General features: G+C 34.5%; 1 pseudogene; it reads left to right on the top strand.

Annotated features, from left to right (window-relative positions):
* The first annotated feature begins 938 nt into the window (after nt 1–938).
* On the top strand, nt 939–1,931 carry LOC132046023 (putative UPF0481 protein At3g02645; annotated as a pseudogene).
* Nucleotides 1,932–9,574: the final 7,643 nt, after the last annotated feature.

Below are 9,574 nucleotides of genomic sequence, written 5' to 3'. Positions count from 1 at the left end.
CAGGCGAGGAAATTTTTTAAATATACATGTTGTGTTTTCTTTTGGCAATAGAGTGATCAAGCTACAATTTTTTTATACAACAGCCACCTCATTGAAATGGTTGGTGTTAGACTGTTGTTACTTGTTAGTTTTTTGTAATTTATTTCAGGTGTGGTTATTAAACTTTGTTTCTTGTATCCATAAAATTAAGAAATTATTTATTTATATTAATAAAATCGCTTAACTACACTCTTGTATCAACAAAGTCACAAAACTATTTCTTGTTTAACTTTATAAAAGTATAAGGACGTTAAATGATCATTCTTTATCGTACTTGAGTCAATTTTTGTTACTTTCAAGAGTTTCCATTTTCGTAAGGAGTAGTATCTCCTTTTTTTCGCATAAGAAATGTTTAATTTGGAATGACATAAGATGCAAAATGTATATAAATTTTGGGGCATGGATAATCTCTTCCTGATCTTAATTTTTATTTTTCGTAGCATATAGTAGTTCTTTCAATCTAAGAATTATATTCTATCAGGTTATTCTTTATTGAAACCAATTACCTAGGCTTTCAACCTCTTATGGTGTTAGGACTTAAGCTTTGGCATGAACCCGGCCTTTTTTCGAGGAAAAAAAAAAAGGAATTCTATTATGTTATGACAAGACATTTGGCTATTTCTTTTCGTAATAATAAAAGAATTCATGCTTTCCCTTTTTTGTTAAAGAATAAAATTCTGCAGTGAATTCAATTAAAAAAAAAAAAAAAAAAACATAATATCCACCTATGAGTTGAATAAAACAACTTGATACTATACCATTTTAACCCAATATCTGTCTTTTGTTAGAAATACAATTCAACAACATTATCTTAGAGGAATGGAATATTGAGATTGTCCCACTGGTTCGTCAAACTACGCAAAATGAGGTGCCTCTCTCTCTTTCTCTCTCAATCAAACATGCACTTGCAGTTGTTGACCTTTTTTCCTTCCTTACCAAAGGTGACCCCGGCATCTTTTAACAAGAGTGAAGGTAATGCCAAAGAAATCAAGCATTTACTTCAATTTGTGCACATGTCTTGTCACCCGTCAGAAACTAAAACTAGCCTAACTAGGAATACTAGCATCGAAGCAGAACATTCCAAGAAAAACTTATGCTGGAATCCTTTGAAAATAGTTAGGTTGAAAGAAATCCCAAGAGACAAGGACCACCTAACGTGGCGTAAGATCATTCCAACTGCAACAGAACTTTCCGAAGCTGGAATTAACTTAGCAAAAGTCGGAGAAATTTATAAACCGTCGCACATGAAACACTACCTTTGGGATAGAACAAGTTTATTTGATATAAAGTTCGAATGTGGACTGATGAAAATTCCTTGTTTTGAAGTCGTTGATGATACAGAGACCCTCCTGAGAAATCTCATAATGTACGAGCAACAATCACCTTAAATACATTCAAGATATTTCACTGATTTTGCACTTTTCATGGATTATATTATTGACTCAGATAAAGATGTAAATTTGCTTCGCCGGAAAGGAATCATCAATAACAGGATAGGAGAGGACAAAGAAGTGGCTAGTCTCTTCAACAAAATTGGGAAAGGGGTCGCCGTTTCAAATGATTTCTATTATAAAGAAGAATGCAGAAAACCTGTTCAACATTGTGAAAACCCATGGAATAGAATGATGGCAAATTTGAGGCACAGTTACTTTAATAGTCTTTGGACAGGAATTTTAATTGTGGCAGCCATCATACTCCTCTTGCTACCACTGACACAGACAGTTCTATCTTTGATAAGCACTCTTAAGATCAAAGTCGCCTTAATTGTATGACATTTTTGACTGTTTTATTAATCCTTCTATTCTGGCTTTGTCACTATTGATCCATTCATGTAATTTGTGTGTTTGATGGGCTTAATATTGTATTCAAGTTCCATTATTGGATTTAGCATTTACAGGCAAATTCATATTAAATATTTACAAATGATGGGATTTGTAAATATATTAAAATCTTAAAGATACAAATTAAAATCTTGATTGGCCAGTTTGTAAGTTGATGTTTGATATAAAGAAACTGGCCCTTGTACTTATTAAAAGTTGCATACACCTCCCATTTCATCATTTTGAAACCAATTGCTACAGCAATACATTAGGATTGGAGTTACAATTTCATACTCTCTTTTCATTTACCATTCTATGATGTGTAGCTATAAAATTTTCTTTTTAATTTCTAAAGCTAAATTTTTACTATATTTTCTATTAAAATAATGAACTTCGATATTTGTAAATATCTGTTTTGACATGAACATTCGTAAATATTGTAGCAGATTCTCTAACTCAGGATTCTTTGTAACAGATTCATAAGTTCATATTATCAACTGATGGAGATTACCAAACCCATATTACAAAGCGGGTTGAATTAGCCATAGGCATATGAGCGGCTATCATTTGACGTACATCCTAGATATTTCAGTGATTTTTCTGTTTTCATAGATTATCTTATCGACACAGACAAAGATGCGAGTTTGCTTCGTGGAAAAGGAATCATCAAGAATGAGATAGGAGAGGATAAAGAAGTGGCTAGCCTCTTTAATAAATTAGTAAAGGGAACACCGTTTATTCCAACTTCTATTAAACCCCCCCCCCCCCCGCGCCGCCGCCTACGAAAGTAGGGGATTTGTTTTACGGGTTGAGTTTGTCTCACATGGCTTGCCTAGTGCGGGTTATCTCTCCAATGTGGTTTGTGGGCTATTGCACAGGAGCGGGGTTTGCCCTGTGTGCACCCAAACGGTAGCGGCTACGGGTGTCGTTGTCATCAAAAACAGTAGTTCAACATTGTGAAAAACTATGGAACAGAATGAAGGCAAGTTTGATGCACAATTATTTTAATAGTCCTTGGGCAGGAGCCTCAACTGTTAGAGCCGTCATACTCCTTATACTCACCGCGATGAAGACTATTCTAGCTTTTACAGGTGGTGTTAAGTAAGTCGTCATTGATCTAGTTATATACAATGGTTGTTTGAATGTCTCAACTATATTGTTTCCTCACAACTCCATGCATGCAATATGAATGTGTGTTGATAAGCTTCCTGTGTCAAAGCTTCTTATGCTTAAATGATTAAAGGAGAGAGAATCATAATGGAAGTTTTTTTTCTTTTCTCTGACATGGCATCTTTGAATAAGAGAAGCAGATTCTCAACTATCAACCTCTTCTCCCTCTCTTCCAATAATAATGATACAACCAATTATTATTATGCTTCAATCCTAAGCTATTTGGATTGGCTATCTGAATCCTGAACATCTATTTTCAGCCAATTTTGACCCGATATTAGTTCCACTATTCAATAATACTCACTGCTATAGAAAACTGTGATTTACTGAGGAACAATCCCTCACTAAATGGAGTTTATCCCTCGCTAATTCAAAATTAGTGCATGAGGAACAAGAGCCTTGCTAATTTCGTCGCTAATAAGGACCTCACAATTTTTAGCAAGAACAAGGCATTGAGGAAGTTGTTCATGATATAACACAAAAATGGCTCATGCAACAGAGAATAACAATCAGGAATCTGACATTTCCTATATGCATTCAATCTGCTGAAGATTTTCAAGATCATGGTAAATACTTGATTCAACCTATAGAATTCTTCTCCGTGCTCTCACAATTGCAAGAACTTTCCATGGATTAATGTTTTAATACTTTGTTTTGCAAAGCAGATATGGTCAAAGTTGAGGTAAATTTCATAATAAAAGCTTTGTAATTTTTCTGTTACAAACGAAGTTATCTGACTTTTTGGAAAAATTCATAGTTATGCGACTATTTACAAAATTTACCCCTAAAGTTAATGAGGCTGTTGGGCTAGTTAAGTCAAGGGACAAAACTCCTCAAAGTAAGAAGAAGCGAGGAAAACTGTTTCATTAAACTTTCAATGTAGACATGGGAAAAAATTCTGAAATCAGCTAGAAGTTACTTGTCACGCCCCGAACCTGGGCCTGGACTTAACACGGCACCCGGTGCCTGATTGCATGTGACCGAGCGAACCAACTGGCTGGCTGAATCAACATGTGATGCCAAAACATAGCTAATTTATAAAATAAAACTAACACATGTTTGATTAACTAAAAGTCGACTAAAATATCATAATGCGGAAATACCTAGACAATACGAACATATCGAAAGTAGCCAACATGGCTATACCAAAACAAGCGAACGGCGAGAATAGCTGTCTACAAAGCTAACATAACAAATATCGTATACAATTTGTGTCTATGAAGCCTACAATGAATACAAAAAGGTAAGCATCTAGAAAAGTAAGAATCAAACATAGTGATATTGCCCGAAAGGCGGGGCTCCACGATTCTTTTGTACGAACACTCCTAGGTAGGCGGATCGTCAACTTTTGTGTGTCGTTACTGCGTCGTGAGATGTAGGCCCCAAAATAAAAAGGGGCATCGGTACATTTGAATTGTGCGGCATGTAAAGCTGGCGAAGCAATAAAATACGGGCCCGAAGCGAAAGCGAACTAAACGGGAAAGCAAGAAGTGAAGTAATCACCTTACGGATGAAGAATCACTGTAAAGCGTAAGTATAAGCGTGCACGGGGCCCCAAAATAATGTGCACAAAAGCGTGGCCTCGAGCCCGAGCAATACGTATGCATAAGCTGTGGCCTAGGGCCTAAAAAATACGGATACGGGTGTTCAACATTAACAATTTACAAGGAGACTGGCTATAGCTGATAGCATGATAAGCATTTCGATTATGGAACTCATGCAAATAGCGGTTATACTTACGGCGGGAGGCCCGACTAAGACTCATGTGATAACAATGCATAAGTCTATAAAGATTGCGTGTTGATTTCATGATGTTCAAAGTGATAACCATGAACGAATTCTGTAACTACAACCCTAGAAGATAATAGTTCTATATCATATCATGAATCTAGGGCTATACTATATTCTGAGTCAAATTAACGACAAGTATGAAGAATGAGGCGTAGGGAGAATCATGAATATTCCCTAACGTAGATAGTTAGCCTCACATACCTTAATTCTACCCTTTGAGCATAATAAAATGTTCGTTAACCCTTTCAACTTTGATCTATATCAATACAAGTCAAAGGGATTCTATATTAGCAATAATATCCATGCTTTGGTCATTTAAGCATTTTATCAAACACTTAGTGGGCATAAAGCTCCACAATCTCCATTAATGGTGTTTCTTCGCCCAATTCCCATTCTATTACTTCTAGGTGATTCTACAATCTCAATTAGGTGTAATTAACATCATTCTCCATCACCCATATCATTATAACAATCTCAAGTCAACAATTCAAAACCTACTATAGTTCGTGTAATTTTCTTTACTAAACCCATTTACTATTCTCCCAAGAACTCATCAATTCACTATTATGAATGATTAGAGTGTAGAAACATGTCCTTTTTGACGTTCAATCCTCTTGAATTTAAGTTATAGGGTTTCCACACCCAACAATAGTGTTCCACTCACAACTCTATTGATTAGAAGGGTCTACTCAAGTTAGAAAGAGATTAGGGACTTGAATTCAACCTAGAATCATGATAAAACTTACCTTGGAGGGTTCTTGAGGCTTGGGAATTTTTCCCTCTGACTTTAGGGTAATTTTTCGTGACTAGGGGTGTTAGGAAAATAAACACTAAGCTTAAATATAACTTAAAACGCGAAATCCCGACTTTTGACCCGAAACCTGACCTTTTATGCGATGGGCCCGTGACGCACTTGTAGCACACGAACCGCTACAGGTCAATATTCAGAGGGGGGGTTTTTGTGCGAATGGTGCGTGACGCGAGGCCATCGCACGCGCCCTCACAACGGACCTGTGTTGGTTCTGCACAGTGTTCGGTAAAATGGACATAGCTTCTTATCTTGAGCTTTTTTGGGCTCCACAATATACCTTTGGAAAGATATTTCAAAGGGCTATAACTTTCATGTTTTAAGTTTCCTCAAATTCCCAACGGATTTTCACGAAATTTGATTGGACGGCAGACGTATCAAAAACTTAGCCGATTCTATAGAATTTTAAACGCCTTACTATTAGCCATCTGGAGACGATCATATCTCCTTGCTCCGATCTCTGATTGGCCTGGTCCTTATATCATTAGAAAGCTATTTTTATGTACTACAACTTTCATTGAGGGTACTTTCCTAAATTCCCAACTAATCAAGGAGTTATCACTGCCCGAAATAGGCCTATCAACCATTTTCGCAAAACGTTCAAACCTTCAGTTTTTCCACTAAAACTCTAATGATATGAGTCTAACCTTAGTTCTAAGATACGGGGTGTAACATTACTCATCCGTTCCAATTTATACGAGGGTTGACCTATATGGGAGTCAAACAATTCTTTTTTTGACTATGATTTTTTCCAACTTCTTTCATATATTGTGAATTATTAATTATACAGACTTATAGTATATTTTATATAATTTTCAAATATGTAAATTTTAATGTAAAATACTCGAAGAATCTATATATGGGATAGAGTCAAAGAAAGAGTTGTTTAATTTGACTCCCCAAATATATCAATCCTCGTATAAATTGAGACAGAGGGAGGATGTACAAAAAATAGGTGGCTGTCCCAGTAGTACACTTATTTACTACTCCCTCGTTCATTTTTACTTGTCCACTATATTAAAGACAATTTATTTTCTTGTTTTACCCTTAAATATTAACTACTAATTACCCAAATCGTTTGCCAAATTTTATGAACAGCTAATAGTAATGTGTATTATTGTAAAATGTGTACTTTTGTTATTGTCTTCAGGGAAGTGCAAAGTCCATTGTGAACAAATAAAGGTGTATGGAGAGTATACAAGGAATCCTTTAATCTTTTTTGATCTCATTTTAGGTGTAAATATTTAATATCTTCCAAGCCACTATTCTATGTTCTTCCCGAAAATGTATCTTTCGAATCTCTCATACACGCCACTCACCCATTATCTCGTCCCATGTTCTCATAATCTATTACGTACCTCACTATCATCTTATTTTTTTCCAGGACAGAAATCTTACACTTATAAAGATAAGTATTTATTCCATGTGTGGTGCAAGATAAAAATTGTTTAATGTGCATGTAAAAGTGAAGCTGGTGTGCAGGTCGTGAAAAAAAAATCCGAAAAAATAAAAAAGTTTATATCTCCAACTTATTCACTATAAAAGAGAGACTTTTTTTTTTGTGTGTGTGGAAAGAATGTGTACTAATCGTCATCAATCATCAAAATTTGCAGTTATATATTTAGAAAATAAGAAAAGTTAAAATGGCAAATAAGTACCTACACTTCTATTTTCCTAGCAAATCAATACGTATAAACTATTCACTATTTCTTAATCGTAATCAGTTATCATGTAATTTTCACATCAATTGTGATTAATCCTCTTCTTATAGTTGAAATAACTTGATTGGTGCAAATACAATATGCAAGTTGTTTCCCCAGTTAAATTTTATTATAATATGCTCACGTCAAACTAGACGTCATTATGCATAACATTCCAATAAAATAGTGCCACCATATGTCTACTATTGGAATTGCAAACGTCATGGGCAATATTATAAAAGAATTGGAAAACTTTAATGTTTTTCTGTTGAACTAAACTTGACATGAAATCCAAGAATAAATGTTAACTTGAAACCTAATTAACTAGTTAAAACTTTATGCTATAATACTTTTCTTATATTCTTGTCATTACTTTATTCTATGATACCTAAAGCTTTATTTATTCAATGATACTTCTTTTTTTGGGTAAGTTATACTATGATACTTTTCTTAAAGTGACATTATTTCATGTTAGCAATATAGGCGGGCTTGCAATCTCACAAAAGAAAATCTATATATAGACTATATTACTAAGGTCTTTTTAGCTTCAACATTCTTTTCTTCTTTGCCTTCATATACTTTTGCATTTTCCATCTCTCATCCTTCAGAATAGTCAAGCAGAGAATAACCTAAGAAGAAACTCAAGTACACTCCAATTAGTCTAGTTTTGAATTTACGAACAGCCAAACCAACGAGGTAATTAGCTTTAAATGTTTTATACAACATCCCACATTAATTATAGAAATAGTTTGCATTGTTGTCAGTTTTTTCTAGTAATTTTAAAGGAATAAAAATAAAATATAAGGATGTTAAATATTATTGCATTTGTTCCAATTTATGTGGCACTATTCGGATTTTGGGAGTCAAACCGTTAAAAACTTAAAATATGACCACGAATTCAAACATGGAATCTTTAAGTTTTTTTTTTTTTTTTTTTTTTTTTTATGAAAATATTATTATATTTGAAAATTACGTAAAAAGTACTACTCCCTCCGTCCCAAAAATATTGTCTTAGTTTGACTTGACACGAAATTTAAGAAATAAAAGAAGACTTTTGAAAGTATGGTCCAAAACAAGTTGTAGATATATGTGGCTATAAATGGTTTCATAAAGTTAAATTGTTTCTAAATATAGAAAGCTGTCAATCTTTTTGGGACAGACTAATAAGGAAAGGAAGACAATCTTTTTGGGACGGAGGGAGTAATATAAGTCAATAAGTAACTGTTCAAGTAGCTAAAGGTCATATAAAAAAGTCACGAAAAAAATAGTTTGTTTGACTTTCGAAATCGGAATGACGCCATATAAATTGGGACGGAGGGAGTATCACCCCATGGGCCATAACATTCTTAAGGCAATTTTCATTACCCCCACTTGTTAGGCAGTTATTATTGCTCCCACTTGTTTCTTTTTTCTTAAAGAGTAGTATCGTCCTTTTCTAGCAAAAGAAATGTTTAAACTGGGGACGGTATAAAATAAACAATGTAAAATTAAATATTTTGACCACATAAATTGAAACAGAGGGTATACTTTGTAAAATGAGATCGTGTAATTTGGTTTAAAGATTATATATTGATGATGTAAAAAAAAAATTACACATAACTTTTAAGATTAATACTGAGGGATTGTTTGGTTTAAATGTAATGATGCTGGTTCAACTGCTAAGGTATTATATGCTTTCGGCCAGGCCCGCACATATTTATCTCTTGGGTTTTAACTCAAAAGGCTCCTCAATAGTTGATTCTAAATTCATTCTTATACGGTCCCTAGCTTTTTTTCTCTCATTCCAATGTGGGATTTGCCTAAGGTGTAATGTTCACCACCTAAGGCTTGCCCTCCATCATGGGCGAAACATACCCCCCCCCCCCCCACCCAACACCTTGGGACTAAGTGTACTTCTTTGAGGTTTGCTTCATTGTCGTACTGTGAGAAAGTCAGTTCTGATACCATTTGTAACGGCCCAAGTCCAACTGTTAAGTTAGGACTAAATCTTGGATAACTTGTCCCGCCTTCTGTATGAGATAAGTTATCCAAGTTAAAGTCCTGATGTTAAAACCGATTTTTGTTAATACCTCCAATTAAACATGAGATAAATTTAATCCCAAAATTTAAATCTGGATAATCCACCCAATCCCTTTGAACTAGACGGCCACTAATTGATAAATTCTATTTCTATATAATTTTGATAGACAATTGGGAGAAGCTTGAAAATTTTGCCTAAATTATGACGAAAGTCGGTGTAGCAGTGT

Source organism: Lycium ferocissimum, unplaced genomic scaffold (assembly GCF_029784015.1).
Source record: "Lycium ferocissimum isolate CSIRO_LF1 unplaced genomic scaffold, AGI_CSIRO_Lferr_CH_V1 ctg9042, whole genome shotgun sequence".
Lineage (NCBI taxonomy): Eukaryota > Viridiplantae > Streptophyta > Magnoliopsida > Solanales > Solanaceae > Lycium > Lycium ferocissimum.
The sequence above is the reverse complement of the archived record's forward strand: the minus strand, read 5'-3'. Positions and strand labels throughout refer to the sequence as shown.